At 43.1% G+C, this 18166-nt stretch overlaps 1 protein-coding gene across 5 annotated transcripts in view; it reads left to right on the top strand.

Moving 5' to 3' along the window:
* dpp6a (dipeptidyl-peptidase 6a) overlaps positions 1 to 18166 on the top strand; it is a 1522610-nt gene that overhangs the window by 919925 nt on the left and 584519 nt on the right. The gene's annotated exons all lie outside the window — the stretch shown is intronic.

The following is an 18166-nucleotide window of genomic DNA, read 5'->3' as shown; positions in this document are numbered from 1 at the left end:
GAGATGAACTTTGGAGAAGGATGGTGAATTTGGTGAACAATGCAGAGAACAAAAGAAGTGAAAGATTGGATTGTGGACACTAAATGAAAGATCCATAGAGAAAATAGAAAAATGAACTGCAATGAAGTGTAAGAATGTCTTGCTGATAGTGCAGAGGGCAATGAAATGCTTTACAGCGCACCATCTGTGAGATCGGGGTACAATTCCCACTTGTCTGTAAGGAGTTTGTACTTTCTCCCCATGACTGCATGAGTTTTTCCCCATATACTCTGGCTTCCTCCCACATTCCAAAGACGTACAGGTTAAGGTTAGTGAGTTATGCAGGCGCCAGAAGAGATGCAAAACTTGCCAGCTGCCCAGCACAATCCTCACTTGATGCAAATGATGCATTTTGCCATGTGTTTCAATGTTTTGGCGTACATATGACAATTAAAGCAAATCCTTTCTTTACCTTTCGAGATAAGACCATGCCTAAGGAGAAGACAAGGAATGAAGTGGGATGGTGATGGGAGGAAGTTCAGGGCAGCTTTCTGCCCTCCTCGCCATACTCTGGAGAGGTTACTGATACATGCCCTCACTCTCTCAGTAGCACTAAAGATCCGTGCCAGCACAGTTAGAGAGTTAAACAGGCTCTGCAACCCAACTTGTGCATAAAATTAGTATTATACTGTATGCATGCAGTGAAATGCATCGTTTGTGTCAAATCAATTCAGTCAGGATTGAGCTGGATGGTCCACCAATAGAACATAGAATAGTACAGCACATTACAGGCCCTTTGGCCCACAATCTTGTGCCGACCCTCAAACCCTGCCTCCCATATAACCCCCCCCCCCACCTTAAATGCCTCCATATACCTGTCTAGTTGTCTCTTAAACTTCACTAGTGTATCTGCCTCCACCACTGACTCAGGCAGTGCATTCCACGCACCAACCACTCTCTGAGTGAAAAACCTTCCTCTAATATCCCCCTTGAACTTCCCACCCCTTACCTTAAAGCCATGTCCTCTTGTATTGAGCAGTGGTGCCCTGGGGAAGAGGCGCTGGCTGTCCACTCTGTCTATTCCTCTTAATATCTTGTACACCTCTATCATGTCTCCTCTCATCCTCCTAGCTCATCCTCATCCACCACACCTCTGGTGCTAGCATCAATTTGAGAGCACAGTCGATTTGAGTCTCAGAATAAAGGGGCATCAACCCTAACCTGTCTGTCTTTGGAATGTGTGAGGAAACTGCAGGAAAACCATGCAGTCATTGTGAGAACGTACAAACTCCGTACAGTAGTCAGCAGAAATTGAAGCTCGGTCTTACAGCAGGTGTTGTAAAGCATTGTGCTAACTGTCGTGCTACTACGTCCATGCTGAGCAAGTTGTCAACTTGAGCTAGTCCCATTTCTCAGCTCTCAGCCCATGTCGCTCTAAGCTGCTCAAGTTTCAAATGCTGTTGAGAATAGGGCACAACATCAATTAGTTCAGCACTGGAAATGTAGCTTTGCTTCTCCCGCTGGCAAGTGTGTGCCCACCTGGACAACCCTAGAAGTCCGGCAAATCAGCGATGACACATCATTGATTTCAAGTGAGATCTCTGAGCTAATAAAGAGAGTGATTGTTGAAAATCTATTGATCAGTAGGAGAATGGAATGCTTTGCTGCAGGGATTGGTTGTGGAATAAGTCATTTTAAGTGAAATTTCATCTGCCTTTCCTAAAACAACATAGATTAACAAGGGGGTAAGAACTCTGGAAGTTGAGTTCATTCCAGAGGTATATAGGGGCCACATTTTCAAGGTCACTGTCTTTACTAAGTGCTTGACTGACAACAAATGGACTATGCACCTACTATTTTTTGTGCAGCCCAGTGGAAAACCATCTTAGCATTTTAACAATAGTTTGGGATTAATCAGTAGATGATAGAACCACGTTACATTTACATGGAGTGCTGCCACAAGAAGGAAGCATCCCTCATCAAGGACTCCACTATCCAGGCCATGCCCTCTTCACTCGACTGCCTACGAGCAGGAGCTACAGGAGTCTAGGGTCCTGTGCCACCAGGTTCAAGAACAGTTATTACACAGTCATCAGGCTCCTGAACCAGACTGGAAAACTTCACCCACCAAATGCTCTCTGAACTAATTGTACAGCCAACAGCCTGATTTCCGAGTACTTTTTATAACTCATGTTCTCAAGATTATTTTTATTTTCAGTTTGTCCATTTTGCATATGGCATTTGTCTGTGTATGCTTCTGTACCATATTTCACAAAATCCTATTGCTTTTCTTTTTTCCCTGCACATAGCTGCAAGAAAAAGAATCTCAAGGTAGTACAGTCTATGGTAACATATCTGTATATGTAGTTTTTAATAAATTTACTTTGAACTTAGAAGAAGTAGCATTTTCTGTTCCAATCCCCTTCTGCTGCGTGATTCCTTAAACATTTACTTTAAGGTAGGGGATCCCAACCTGGGGTCCACAGACCCTCAGTTAATGGTTAGGATCCATGGCATAGAAAGAAGCTGGGAACCCCTGCTTTAAAGGAAGGAGGTATTGACTTTGATGAATGTCTAGAGAGGAAAGGGGCATCTTAAAGAAAGGAGGATGGGAACAAAAGGCACCCATTCAACTCATGGACTTTGACGATGAATTTTCAATTAAGCCACTGTGGAAAGTAATATATTGCTTACAGAGTAAGCCTGTGAGTTGTTGTAGAGAAAGCAATTTATTTGTGGGGCTATGAATCTGTGATAATGCCACTGCTCCTGGAGTGTACTTGTGTTGCTTAATGCAACCCGGCAGGAGTCAATCATGTCGAATAGAACTATCTCACTGTTCAATGAGATTGGCTTTAGATCCGAAAACAGTACGTGTAGAGTCGTGTCAAGCACAGTGAGCAAAAGGCTTCTGTTTCTACAGCGCCTATCACTACGTCTGTGAGATTATGACACATTTAGATAAGGCATCCAGATGCTCCCATTGGCTGGTGGTACAAAGTGCAGGAAAGCCAGATTTAGGGTTTCAGAGGAGGGGACTTTGTTATGCAATGAATGGAAATGATGCAGAACTCACTGCTTACTAAGTGGATGAGCTCTTGAGAGCATAATCTTGCGTAGCTAAGGGGGCAGAGGAAGGGAAGAAGAGAGCCAGCATTGATGGAAGCTGTTGTGTTTTGTAACTTCAAAACATTGAACTAAATCAACGAAGATGCTGTATTTAGACTTCCTATTCAGACTATTCCAAGCTATCCAGAACCCTACTGGAGGGAAGAACAAATTTGAGGGATCTCAAGCCTCATTTCTACTTTTCTGTAACTTTGTATTTACTTTAAATGAGGTGCGCGTGTATCATGTGGTAGTGGGATGACATATTGCAATTAACGTAGTTATACATATAACCTGTAGTAAATTATTTAAATGAACAGGAATGCTTAACGAAACAATATGTATACAAGATTATTCAAATATTATTGAAGTACTAAATACACAGTGGAAGGGGATGAATGATGTGAGTTAGGCAACTTGATAGTTGATGTACACGTGCCACCAGCAGCTACAATCACCTAGCCTTTTCCTTTAGACTCAGAATCGGGTTTATTATCACTGACATCGGTATGTTGTGAGATTTGTGGTTTGTGGGGAATTTGTATATGGGGATAGCATGGCAGTGTACTGGTTAGCGTAATGCTACTGCAACAACAGCTGGATGATCTGGTTCAATTTCCACCAGTGTAATGGGTTTGTACGTTCTCCCCCCGATGCAAGGTTTTCTGCCAGTGCTGTAGTTTCCTTCTGCGTTCCAACGACATACAGTTAGGTTTGGCGAATTGTGAACATGCCATGTTGGCACTGGAGGCATGGCGACACCTGTGGGCCACCCAGTGCAATCCTCAGTGATTTGATTTGACGGAAGTGAGGCTTTTTGCTGAAAGGTTTGATGTACGTGTGACAAAATGCTCATCTTTGAAAGGCCAACGAAGGGATAAGTGTTGTGAGAATGCCACAGAATCCTGGGAAAACTGTGGCATCAACAATGTTCATTTGGTTGATTGTGACTTTGCTGGTTAACAGAATTTAGTTTGTAGTTTAAATCATTGATAAATAGCAGAAAATGAGAATACACTTGGAGTATTGTGTGCAGTTCTGATCATTGAACAATGAGGATGATGTCATTAAGTTGGAAAGGGTGCAGGAGAGATTTGCATGGTTGCGACTGGGGCTGAAGGACTTGAGGTTGGATAGGCTCTAAGGTCACCCCTCAGATACCTCCACAGGTATCTGAGGGGTGACTTTAAATCAAGAGGAAATAGACATAGACCTTTTCCCCAGAGTAGGGAGGTTAAAACTGGAGGGCACTGGTTTAAGGTGAGTGGGGAATAATTTAAAGGGCACTGGAGGGGCATCTTCTTCCGCAGAGATAGTGGCAGGTATGTGTAATGAGCTGCCAGAGGAAGTGGTAGAGACTGATAAAATTACAACTTTTTAAAAAGGCATTTAGACAGGTACACAGGTACGGCTTAGAGGAATATGGGATAAATGCCAGCAACCGAGGCTAGCTCTTATCCAGCATGGAGAAGTTGGGCTAAAGTTATCTTTCTGTGCTAACTAAAATGAGAGACACTGCTTTGAGCCTTGTGATTTCTCCCATCCTGGCTGCTAGCAGCTTCCGAGCTGCAAAATAATTTGTTAGTCACTGCCCTTTGCTTTTTGTCAATGAGCCAATGTTGAATCAAATTGGTCTCCCTCAGGACTCGAGGTTTAGCTATAGATGAGATTGGTTGTAAGTTTATGCCAAAGCGCATCAGTTCTCCAACTGTGCCTTGACTGACACTAGGTGTGCAATCAGATTTATAAATACATATCACAAAATCAGCAAATGAACTCTCCTTGGATATATGGCACACTGTTAAACATGTGCAGTTGCTCCTTTGAACAGATTTACACTGTGTACTTCGAGTCATAGAATTGTGCAGCACAGAAACTGGCCCGTCAGTCCAGCTCATCCATGCCAGCTAAGATGCCCACTGAAGCTGATCCCACTTAACTGATGCTTGGCCTGTATGATGCATTCATTATGTGCTATGGGGTATGACAAGAGTGATCATGGTCTTTCCATGGCCATGATTGTTCTTGGCAATTTTTTCTATAGAAGCGGTTTGCCTTCTGGGCACAAGACAGATGAGCCCAACTATTACCAATACTTTTTCAGAGATTGCCTGATGCCAGAGGTCACATAACCAAGACTTGTGATGTGCACCAGCTGTTCATGCGACCATCCACCACCTACACCCATGACTTCACATGACCCTTGTCCTGGAGGGGGTGTGGGACTAAGGAGGAGTTACACCTTGCCCAAGGGTGACCTGCAGGCTAGTAGAGAGAAGAAGCACCTCACACCTCCTTTGGTAGGGACGTATCTCCACCCTGCTACTCATATGATTATCTATTCATATATTTATCCAAATGAAAATTTATCTCCTCTTGATAAGAATAGTCAAAGAATGTCTGTAGTTATGGGGCACAAGTGAATCTGTGGGTACAGGAACCAGGTGACAAAATTTCATATTTTGTCAGTGTTCTGCAGTCTACACTCAAAAACTTCTATAGTTGTACCGTGGAGAGCATTCTGACAGGCTGCATCACTGTCTAGTATGGAGGGGCTACTGCACGGGACCAAAAGAAGCTTCAGAAGGTTGTAAATCTAGTCAGCTGCATCTTGGGCACTAACCTACAAAGTACCCAGGTCATCTTTAGAGAGCAGTGTCTCAGAAAGGTAGCATCCATTATTAAGGACCTCCGGCACCCAGGGCATGCCCCTTTCTCACTGTTACCATCAGGTAGGAGGTACAGAAGCCTGAAGGCACACACTCAGTGATTCAGGAACAGCTTCTTCCCCTCTGCCATCCGATTCCTAAAATGAACTTTGAAGCTTTGGACACTATCTCACTTTTTTAGTATACGGTATTTCAGTTTTTGCATGTTTTAAAATAATCTATTCAATATATGTAATTGATTTGTTTATTTATTATGTTTTATTTATTATTATTTCCCCCCTCTCTGCTAGATTATGTATTGCATTGAACTGCTGCTGCTAAGTTAGCAAATTTCATGTCACATGCCGGTGATAATAAACCTGATTCTGAGCTTATAACGTATGTTGCTGGTGGTGTAATGGCATCCACTCCAGACTTTGGGGTGAACAGTCCCGAGCTCCTTGCATGCTTTCTGTCTGGGCTGGGTTGAGCATTGAGCTGGCAACACGGTCTTGTAAAGCAGACAAACACTAAGGAGACAGCAAGATTGATGCCTGATGTGGCAAACAAGGCATGGGGAGGAGCTTTATCTTTTCTTACGTTTTGTGTCTCAATATCCATTCTCAGCTCCCCTAAATGCTCCCTGTTTATCTCTTGCCTTATGTGTCTCTTCCCATAACCAAGTAGCTACTGGTCCCCCCCCCAACTCCACCCCTCCTCCTTTCCCACCTCCTCACCTGGTTCCACCTACCATCCACCCCACCCTTTTTAACCTTCGCTTTATAACAGCCATCTCTTCTCTACATTCTCAGTTCTGAAGATCGACCTGAAGTGTCAAACTTCTTTTTTCTCTGCGGATGCTCCCTGAGTTCCTCCAGCACTTCAGCTTCGGCTGCAAATCCCAGCATCTGCAGTCACTTGTGTCTCCACGCTGGGACGTTATTTGTTTGTCGTAATGTTGGTTTCCAGAGTGATCCCATTCCCCCTCTACTCTTCTCCCCATAGTCTCATTCACTCTGTCTGGTCTCTGCCACTCTGCAATGCACATGGCACAATTTCTCTTAGCTCTCCTATCCCACATACATTTGGGTTGTGGGAGGAAACTGGCAACATATGTAAAGCTTGGATGTCTAAGACCTTTTTTCACAGTACTGTGTATGTCAATGTGGAGCAGAGAGCGAGTTTGTAAATCTGGCAGGAGCAACCGATGTTGGGAATGGCGAGGGTGGAGTGCTGCAGGAGGGGGTGTGGGACAGGTGGCAGAGAAGGAATGCCAGGGGCAGGGGGGAGTGGCACAGGTGCAGACATACCCATACCAGAATCAAGTTTATCATTACTCACTTACGTCATGAGTCTCAAGCCTCACTCCAACTTGCAATTGTCCAAATAGGAAGACACAATTTAACTTTCAACAATTCCTTAGTAATTTGGTAAAGTTTTTTTTATAGTTGTCAAAGAGAAAACCTTTGTTTTGCATGTCATCCATACAGATCATTTTATCACAGTTGTTCATTCGGGTAGTACAGGGGAAAATAATAAAAAATGCAGAATAAAGTGTTACAGAGAAAGTGCTGTACAGGTAGGCAATTAAGTGCAAGACCATAATGAGATGGCTTGTGAAGTCAAGAATCCATCTCATTGTACAGTGGGACCATTATCTTACAACAGTGGGACAAGAGCTGTCCTTGAGCCTGGTGGAACATGCTTTCCAGGCTTTCTATCTTCAGCATAATGGAAGAGGGGAGAAGAAAGAATGTCTAGGTTAGGTGAGATCTTTGATTATGCTGGCTACTTTACCAAGGCAAAACTCAAAGTACATTGTTGTCAAAGTATGTATACAGTACATACAACCCTGCGTTTCATCATTGTTATCAAAGTATGTATACAGTACATACAACCCTGTGTTTCATCATTGTTATCAAAGTATGTATACAGTACATACAACCCTGCGTTTCATCATTGTTATCAAAGTATGTATACAGTACATGCAACCCTGCGTTTCATCATTGTTATCAAAGTATGTATACAGTACATACAACCCTGTGTTTCATCATTGTTATCAAAGTATGTATACAGTGCATACAACCCTGCGTTTCATCATTGTTATCAAAGTATGTATACAGTACATGCAACCCTGTGTTTCATCATTGTTATCAAAGTATGTATACAGTACATACAACCCTGCCACTCTGCAATGCACATGGCACAATTTCTCCTAGCTCTCCTACCCCACATACCTTTGGGTTGTGGGGGGGGGGGGGAGGCGCTGCTTTCCGTGATGTGCTGAGCTGTGTCTACAAATTACAAATCCTAAACTTTTCCTGTAGATAACTGGTTAACATGTTCTATATAAAAATTTTCTCCCTGCAATTCTAAAGCTGTTGTCAATTAAGTTATTTTTAGTTGGGTTAGTAAAACACTCACGGCAAATTTAAACCAATGTGTTTTGCAACGTGTTAATGGCAGGAAATTAAAGTGCGGAGGCAAAGACGTCTTTTCTTTTTCAGTTGTGCTGAAATGAGAGCAAGGTGCCGAGGCCAGAGTGAGGTGAACAAGTGACCTGTCATTATGAAATGGCCTCTTGTTCTTTGGACTGCTGGCAGGTTTGATGTTGGAGGTGCAGCATGCACGGTTTAGTCAGCTGTGTTGCTTCATTTGCTGCTTAATAAGAGCAATCAGAGTAATAACAGCACGCAGAAGTCTGAGGAATTAAATGTCAAGGCTCATTGCTTCTGCTGTTTTGCAACTCGTGTCTGGAAGGAAGAGGAATAACATCAAAATGTTTATTTTTAAGGAGGAGTAGTAGTGTGATCACTCAAGTTGAGTATGATGTTTGTCCGAAGGGGTTATTCCTTTAATGGAGAATGCCTGTGCTTGGCTTTGATCAACGTGGGGAGGCTAATGCACAGGCAGCCACCACACTGATTGGGGTCAGGGTCCAGTGGCATGAAATGTAAGGCGATTGGGGACCCTTCGCCGATGCAGCCTTCCTCCACTTCACTGCCATTGGAATGTGTCATCATCTTCTGCCAGCTCCACCGGTGAGGTCTTGGTATGACCACCCTTTATCTGGAACCTCCCTCTTGACCTTACCACCTTGGGTATCCCTACCAGGAGCAAAGCTCCAGGCAGCATCACTCTCGGGATCTCAGGAACTCGCAAGCCTCTCTGGTATAACAAGGGGACGAAGATTTAGAGGTATCAGATTGCAACCCCACCTGAATCCCGTGGCAGAAAAATGTAATGGTTGAGTTCAGTAACCAGTGGTAATGATACTCATTTATCCTGAAAAAATATGTGGCATTTTCATGAACTGTGGAGAGAGAAGGGGAATTACTATTTTTGGATCTGCACTGGTTTTGCAGCCGGCAAAACTGCAATGCACTTACAGTAGGTGAAAGCAAAAGTTTTCCATTGTGGGTTCCTCGGTCAGGTTGCAGAAGGCTGACAGTGAACATTGGAGCATCTCAGATTAATGTCAACCATTCACCTAGTCTACGATTAAATAACTTGTGTCCAGGACAAAGGGACTTTCACAATGCAGTCACAATCACAAGAACAGATTTCATCCCTTGTTGTGGTTTCTACTGCTCTCCTTTTCTTCAACCATATTAACTTGCCTCTGTCTCGCCCTCCTCTCTTCTCTCATACTGTTTTGGGCCAAGACTCATGTCTTAATATATTGGGTTTCAGTCCAAAATATTGACATTTCCTTTCCCTCCACAGTTGCTCCTCAGCTCACTGAGAGACAACTCAGTGAAGGGTCCTGATGAAGGGCCTCAGTCCACAAATTTGACTGTTAATTCCTCTCCGTAGATGCTGCCTGACCTGCTGAATTCCTCCAGCATTTTGTGTGTGTTACTTCAGACACTTTTATTTGTTTGGAAGCTTCTGGAAAGCTTTAGAAGCTTATTTTCTGTTCCTAACTGTACACTGAACTGAATAGATTGCCTGACCATTCATGGGGGGCAGTTAGGAGTTGCACCAGATCATAAGTTGTCTATAAACTAGAAGGAATAGTGTTAAGGTGAGGGGTGGGTGGGGGAGTTTAAAGGGGTAGGTTTTCTTATCCAGCGAGTGGTTGGTGCTTGGAATACGCCATCAGGGGTGGTTACAGATGCGGATATGAGAGTGGTGTTCAAGAGGCTTTTAGAAAGTTACATGAAAGGAATGGAATGATTATGGATCATGTACAGGCAGAAGGGATTTGTTTAATTTGGCATCCTGCTCAGCACAGACATTGTGGGTCGAAGAGCCTGTTCCCATGCAGAATTGTTCTATGTTCTCTATTAAAATATTTCCTTCCTTGAAGAGCTTTGGTGATTTGACAATCCATAACTTTTAATGTGGATTTAATATGATCAGTTATGGTGGCTTGATTTTTGGGAAGGGTGTGGAAGATTTAGAGAGGACGCAGAGGAGATTTATCAGAACGCTGCCTGTATTAGAGTACATATTTCTCCGAGGATAGGTTGAGAAAGTTGGGGCTTTTCTTGTTGGAGCGAAGGAGGATGACTCGTGACTTGATGGAGATGTACAAGATGATACGAGGAATAGATAGAGCCAAAGTCTTTTTCCAAGGGTGGAAATGGCTAATGCAAAGGGGTATAATTTTAAGGTGATTGGAAAAAAGTTTGGGGAGGATGTTAGCAGTATGGTCTCAAACATGCAAAAATCTGCTGATGCTGGAAGTCCGATGCAACACACAGAAAACGCTGGAGGAATTCAGCAGGTCAAGCAGCATCTATGGAAAAGAGTAAACAGGCAACGTTTGATCATCCTGATGAAAGGTCTCGGCCCAAAATGTCAACTGTTTACTCTTTTCCATAGATGCTGCCTGGCCTGCTGAGTCCCTCCAGCAATTTTTGTGTGTTGCTTTACGCAGAGAATAGTGGGTGCGTGGAACACCCTGCCAGGGGTGGTGGTAGTGGCAGATACATTTGTAGCATTTAAAAAAACTCTTAGATAGGCACATGTATGATAGAAAAATGGAGGGCAATGAGAAGGGAAGAGTTAAATTGATTTAAGAATAGATTAAAAGGTCAGTGCTCATTGTGCTGTACTGTTCTATGTAACTAGGAGAATATTTAGAGAACATCAGTAGATATTTACTGATGCTCTCAGGAATTCAGGAGAGACACCTTTATCTTTATTGTAACAGTAGTTACAATGTGGTGCTCACTACCACAGGGAGTGGTTGAAGAAACAGAAAAAGGCGGCTGGCCTAGGTTATTAGGGAGAAAGAACAAGAGCGTTGTATGACAGAGGTAATGAGTCACAGATGGAAATTCAAGATTTACTTATTATAAAAGAAAGTATAAATTATACAACCTTGAGATTTGCTTGCTCACAGGTAGCCACAAAGCAAGAAACCCAAAAGAGCCCAATTAAAGAAAAAAAGAATAAAAGTTAGAATAAAAGACTAACACTGGATGTGCAAGAGAGAAAAAACAAAATAACCATAACGATTGAAGTAAACAACACCAGCATTCGGAACCAAAATTGAGTTCTTAGTTCTGAAGCTTGGTGTAGACCGGAGTAGGCCCAAAGCCTCAAGTTTAAAGTCAGTCAGTGATCCCCACTCTGGATGAAGAAGGAAGGAGGCTGAAGTTAAGCATTAAGCTTTTTAAATTCTTGATTCCAAGTACCATTGAACTTGCACCTTTTGATCAATAATCAAGACTTTCAAATCTGATCCAATAAATAATTGTTGGTGTTTTTTAATCAGCATTCATCGAAATGGCAAAATGCCAGCAATTACTACAAAACGACGCTGGGAGAACATGGTAGTTATGAAGAACTTGTTATTGACAAATGAGAGAGGTAAGCTAAAACAACAGCAAAAGGAAGGAATTAATTGAACGCTCAGAGACAACAGTGAATGTCTGAACAAAAAAGTCTCTTCCAGTTTCTGCTGTCTCTCTCTTTTCCATTTCATCCCCCCCCCCCCCCCCCACTTCTCCTCTAGGTTAAGCATAGAGGAGACATTGTTTGGTGACTGCTTTGTGACCTCTGGCATGGTGCCGCAGTAATGCTTTGGGCATGAATAACTCATGTAAGCAAGGCTTGCTGTAAATTGGGCTTTAGCAGTTATAACTGACAGCTCCCTGGGATGTCCAAATATAGCTGGGTCAAAGTTTCTGCTGCAACCTTGTAGCTAATGGTCAGTGACCCATACTGTGGAATGGCTACTGCCCCTTAGCAGGTGCATTACCTTATTGACTGCTGTGGTGCTTTTCTTAGGGCTCCAAAACAAGATCTAACTCAGCATGCTCAAGGTCATGAAAGATTAGAACAGTCACTAGTCATTTTAAAATCTGTCTCTTTTGACCAAAGTGAATTTTGCCTTTTTTTTCTGGTTTCTATGTGAGAATGGGACTTACAATAAACATCAGTGACAGGACTTTTAGCAACCTGCCTCAATGAGTGATGTAGGCCACCTCCAGCATCACTCCACTGACCGTCAAGGTTCACATTGAGGCTCAGGAATCCTGGAACATTTTCCTTCTCAACATTGTGACATTAACTTCTCAACAAAGATTTTGGAAGCAAAATGTGAAGACTTTGCTGATAATAAGTAATACTGTTAACAGTACTGTTTGTCAGGTTTTATTTGAGGGCAGTTTTTCATTAATTCTATTGTATTCCACTGCTTTACTCTGAATGCTTGTAAGAAAATTACTCTCAAAGTAGTATATGGTGATTATCAAAATATATATATATATATTTTGATAACAAATTTCCTTTGAATTTTGAGACTGTTATAAGACTATTAAATTGTTCTATAGTACAATAAGATAGACTATTAACTTACAATCTTCCTCATTATGATCTTGCACCTTACTGTTTTCCTGCACTGCACTTTACTCTGCATTTTATAAGACCATAGGACTGTAAAACAAAGGAGCAGAATTAGACCATTTGGCCCTTTGAGTCTGCTTCCCCCATTTGTTGTCCCTCTCAAACCCATTCTCTTGCCTTCTCTCTGTAACCTTTGATGCCCTAACTAATCAAGAACCTACCAACCATCAAGGCCCTCTGTTGGTCAGAGTCAGCAATAGATATTGTGTCCTGACTGTTGTGGTAAACCATGTATATCTGTCTGGACACGCCCCTCTGCTGACTGCTCCTGTGGCTCCTCCCACAGACCCCTGGATAAAGGTGATTGTGTCACTGCTCCTCCCACAGTCCAGGGCGGTCATCCAGCATGGACGTGCATCCATTTTACTGCTAATAAAAGCCTTTCAGTATTTATTCTACTTCCAGTCTTTTGGAGTTATCGATAGTGCATCAACTGTCTCCATTGATTCTCCAGCCAGTGCAATGTGATATGGGGAGCAAGCTGTTGCCATTACAGCAAGCTCCTCCTTTCCTCTGGCAATGAATCCAGTGGAATGGCAGAGACTGGTAAAGTTTGGCACTAGTAGGATCGCAGGAGTTGTCATTCAGCACTGAACAGAATGTAGAACTGCCTGAGGGACTCGAGCTCTGGATTTTTCCCCGGGATTTACCTTCCCTGTGAGTGGGTTTAGCCACAAGGCAGCGAAGGTTTGAGATCAGAGTTTTCCTTCTCCTAGCTGAGCTGCCAACCATGGCTGACAAGCCCCATCTGCCCAAAGCGACTGGTTTCAAGGTGCCAGTAACCAGCCTTTGCCCCTTCTCCTGTCTGTAGAAATGTTTCTACTGGGCAGAGTAGCTAAGCCAAGAGCTTGACATGGTTGGCAGAGGCTGTTTGACACTCACACCACTGGGAGCATTTAAAGTACTGGGAGCTTACTCCCACTATCCTTACCCCAGCTATGACAACCTTAAAGAACCACCGATTAACTTCCTCTTTAAATCTACATGATGACTTGGCCCCCACAGTCTTCTGTGGCAATAAATTCCACAGATTCACCACCTTCTGGTGAAAGAAATTCCTATTCATCTCTGTTCTGAAGGGATGTCCTTGCATCCTGAGTTTGAGCCTTTTGGTTCTAGACTACCTTGCTAAAGGAAGCTATGTTCTGTTATAGTTTTATCATCTTCTGCCTTAATGCACTGTGCAATGATTTAATCTGTATGTAAGACAACCTTTTCACTGTATCTCAGCATATATGACAAAAATATTCCAATTCCTGTTAAATGTGGGACCCTTAACTGCTTTGATACACGGAGTGATTTTTGGGATCAGTTAAAGTCACTTAAACTGGCGTTATAAGTTTATAGGGTAGTGAAAAAGGCCTTAGACATGCTTTACTGGCCAAGGCACTGAGTTCAAGAGAGAGGAAACTACATTGCAGCTTCATAAAACTTTTGTTTAGGCCACATCTGAGGAAATACATTCAAATCTGGTCGCCCTACTATAGGAAAGATGTGGAGACTTTGGAGAGGGTGCAGAAGAGGTTTACCAGGAAATCGCTCGGATCAGAGGGCATGTGCTGTAAGGTGAGGATGGACAAACTTGTGTCGTTTTCTTTGGAGCAGCAGAGTCTGAGGGGAGATCTGATAGAAGTTTATAAAATTATTAGTGTCATAGATGTGTCTGTCCAAAGGGCTATTTCTGTGCTGTATATGTGAATGACTCCATAAGTGGCATAAAGATGCATCCCGAAGAGCTGCTGTCTCATAGTTCCAGTGACCCTGGATCAATCCTCTGGCACTGTCTGTGTGAAATTTGCATATTAATGCAATTTTCCCCAGGTACTCTCTCATTTCTTTCCATACATCAGAGATGCATGGTTGGTATCTGAACTGGGCTGTAAATTGTCCCTAGTGCATAGGAGAATCTGGGGGAATCAAATGAGATTGGTGCAGGGATGAACCACTGTTCCACAGGAAATGCCCTAGCTAGATGCATCACAGCTTGGGATGGCATCTGCTCTGCCCCACACAGTGAGAAATTATACAATTAGCAACATAGCCCAGTCCAGCCAGACTCCCTTTATGTTGACTCTGTCTACACTTCGTGCTGCCTTGGGAAAACAGTTACCTGATCAACACCTGCACCCTTCCACACACCACCACCGCTTTAGCATTTCCTGTCAGTCATCGTATGTACAGACTCTCCTGTGCCTAGCATTATTTTATAGACTTGCAATCAATCTATGTATGTAACCTCACTCATGTATTTTGATTTATTCTGTTTTTTTATCATTGTGTTCTTTATCTCATTGTGTTTTTATTTTCTGCTGCATCGGAGCCGGAGTAAAAATCGTTTCATTCTCGTTTACACTTGTGTACTGGAAATAACATTAAACTATCTTGAATCGAATGAAGCCCCCCCCCCCCCCACTACAGTCACTCTCACTTCTCCCCTCTACTGTCAGGCAGAAGATACAAAATCCTAAAACGTACCGGCTAGTTCAAAGATAGATTCTCTCTCACTGTTATTAGCCTCTTGAGTGAACTTTTCATATACTGAAGATGGATTCAGGAGCCTGAAGACACACTGTTTTTGTGGATTTCACTGCTCTGCTGCCAAAAATAACCAATTGCATGACACGTCAGCGATAAGAATCCTGATCCTAGCATTGGTAAGTCGAGAACCAGAGGACGTTGATTTCAGGTGAGAGAGAAATGTAAGTAGGAACCTGCATTTTCACCTAGAGAGTGGTCAGTATCTGGAATGAGCTTCCGAAGAAAATTAACAACATTAAAAAGTATTTGGACAGGTACATGGATCGGAAAGGTTTAGAAGGATATGGGCCAAATGTGGGCAAATTTGACGAGCTTGGATGGGAATCTTGATCAGCATGGACTAGTTGGGCTGAATCAGAATCAGAATCAAACTTTAATCACCAAGTACCTATGCACATACAAGGAATTTACTTCCAGCAGATGTTGTCTCTCTGCTCATAATAATAATGATAAATATAAATGAAAATATAGATTATACATACAGGTAGTGCAATCCAAGTAATAGTTAGCCGACAGTTAACTGGCAGTTAACTGTTCAGCAAAGTGACCGCAGTAGGGAAAAAACTTCTCCAGTGCCTATTAGTCTTAGTCTGGAGGGATCTGAAGCGCCTACCAGACGGAAGCAGATCAAACAGTCAGTGCGCAGGATGGGAGGAGTCCTTTATGATGTTACCCGCCCTCTTCTTCAACCTGGAAGAGTACAGGTCCACAATAGAGGGCAGGGAGGCTCCAATGATGCGCTCGGCAGTCCTCACTGTGAGCTGTAGTCTGGTTCTATCCTGCTTGGTGGCGGCTCCAAACCACACAATGATGGAGGTGCACAGGACAGACTCAATGACTGCAGTGTAGAACTGCAGCAGCAATTCCTGAGGCAGACCGTATTTCCTCAAGAGCCGCAGGAAATACATCCGCAGCTGGGCCTTCTTCAGGATGGAGCTGATGTTCTGCTCCCACTTCAGATCCTGAGAGATGGTGGTTCCCAGGAACCTGAAGTTCTCCACGGTGGACACAGGACTGCTGAGGACTGTGAGGGGAGACATAGCGGGGGGATGTCTCCTGAAATCCACTATCATCTCCTTTGTCTTGAGCGTGTTCAGCTCCAGATTGTTCCGACTGCACCAGAGCACCAGTTGGTCCACCTGCTGTATTTGTATGACTCTGTCCTGGAATCTGGAGTAACAGTCTGTTGGATGAACTCAGTGAGTAGGGAGGCACCTGTGGAGAAAAAGGGATTGTCAATGGTTTGGATTGAAGCCCCACATCTTAATACATGATGGTTTCTACTCGAAACATCGACTGATTATTCCACAACATAGATGCAGCATAACTGGCTGAGTTCCTCCAGCATTTTTTTGTCTGTTGTTCAAGATTTCCAGCATCTGCAGAATCTCTCAGGTTATGTTCTACCTTGAGCTCTGTCATGGCAAGAGATTTCCTGCAAGACAGAGAAAGCCCTCCCAAAATGTTCCCTAAATTTTGCTATAAATCACCTGAATGGTTCATTGGACTCCCTGCCTGATGACCACTCAAAATGGAGGAAGGGGAGGCCACCGAGTAGCTTGATCCTTTTTGGGAGCATGCAGAGGTCACGTGGTTGATAAGTGGAACTTGCTACCAGCGCGGGTGGTGCGGGGGGAGTCAGATAACATCACTCGGCTTAGGAGGCAGTTGAATAGGCAAAATGCAGAGCAATACACACCTAACGTGGGCAAATAGGATTAGTAAAGGCAGTCAGACTGGACATGGTGATCAATAAAGGACCTCTCTTTATGCTCTGACCCTATGACTCCATGACTGAACTGATGGCTGAAGTACTAAACTGTACAAACAACCCACTCACCTACCCAGATAAACCACAGGCAACATCCTGTGTATTCTTTAACGGTTCCCTCAGTCACATAGCAACCAGTGGAAACGGAGTGATAACAAGTCGTCCTTCATTCTAAGTCTTCTCCACTTATCCAAAAGGAGAAGTGCCATTCCTTACATCCTGAAAAGAGGACTTGGAGGGTCTGATGATGTGGATAAGAATTTTAATGGATTTGGGGACCAAGATCTAGTGATGGTCACAGAGAAGGAGCTGATGGATGAAAATTGCTGCTTATATTAGACAATTTAATAGCTTTTATAATAGAATACAGGAGAAATTAATGTGAACCTCATTAATGTGTTCATTATTAATATCGTGTTACAGTACTTGAAGGAGTGGACCTATTTTTACATTTGCCGACTTTATGATCTCTGATCCAGCAATAACTTTGTAGATTCTTGAACGGTGATTTCATTTACTTGAATTGCAGAGATCGATCTCTTTTCGGGTAATCTGAGAGGTGATTATTTTTCAGTCATTGGCTGGTAATTTGGATTGTAAATTGGCCAGCTCCTGCTGAGAATTAATTCTCCTCCTTCCTTTTCTTCTACGGTCCATTTTCCTCTCCTTTCAGAATCCTTTATCAGCCCTTTATCCCTTCCTCCTATCCTCTCCCAGCTTCGTACTTCAGTGTTCAAAGTAAAATCATTGTCCGAGTACACATATGTCACCACTTACAACTTTGAGATTTGAAATACAGTGGAAAATTACACACAAAGACAGACACGTAACCAATGTGCACAAGAAGACAAACTGTGCAAATAAAAAATAAGTAATACCCATGTTCCCCCTCACTTGGGTTTCACCTACCACCTGCCAGCTTGTACTCCTTCCAATCCCCCCACCTTCTTATGGCTTCCGCATCCTTGCTTTACAGTGCTGATGAGTGTCACAGCCTGAAAAGTCGGCTGCTTATTCCCCTCCATAGATATGGTCTGACCTGCTGAGTTCCTCCAGCACTTTGTGCCTGTTGCACTGGATTTCCAGCAACCGCTGAATCTCCTGTGCTTACAATTAATCCTCCAGTGCATTTGGTGCATCCACCTTAGATGACCTGTACTCACTGAACTGATTCTACTTCACAAACAATTTTGTCAGTTCATGACTTGCCAAGATGTGAAAATTTTGGAACTTGTTTAGAGGTCATTCTAGATATCAACTT

This window comes from Hemitrygon akajei, chromosome 8 (genome assembly GCF_048418815.1).
Source record: "Hemitrygon akajei chromosome 8, sHemAka1.3, whole genome shotgun sequence".
NCBI classification, from domain to species: Eukaryota; Metazoa; Chordata; class Chondrichthyes; order Myliobatiformes; family Dasyatidae; genus Hemitrygon; species Hemitrygon akajei.
Note: the sequence above shows the minus strand (reverse complement) of the source record. Positions and strands in the feature narration are given on the sequence as shown.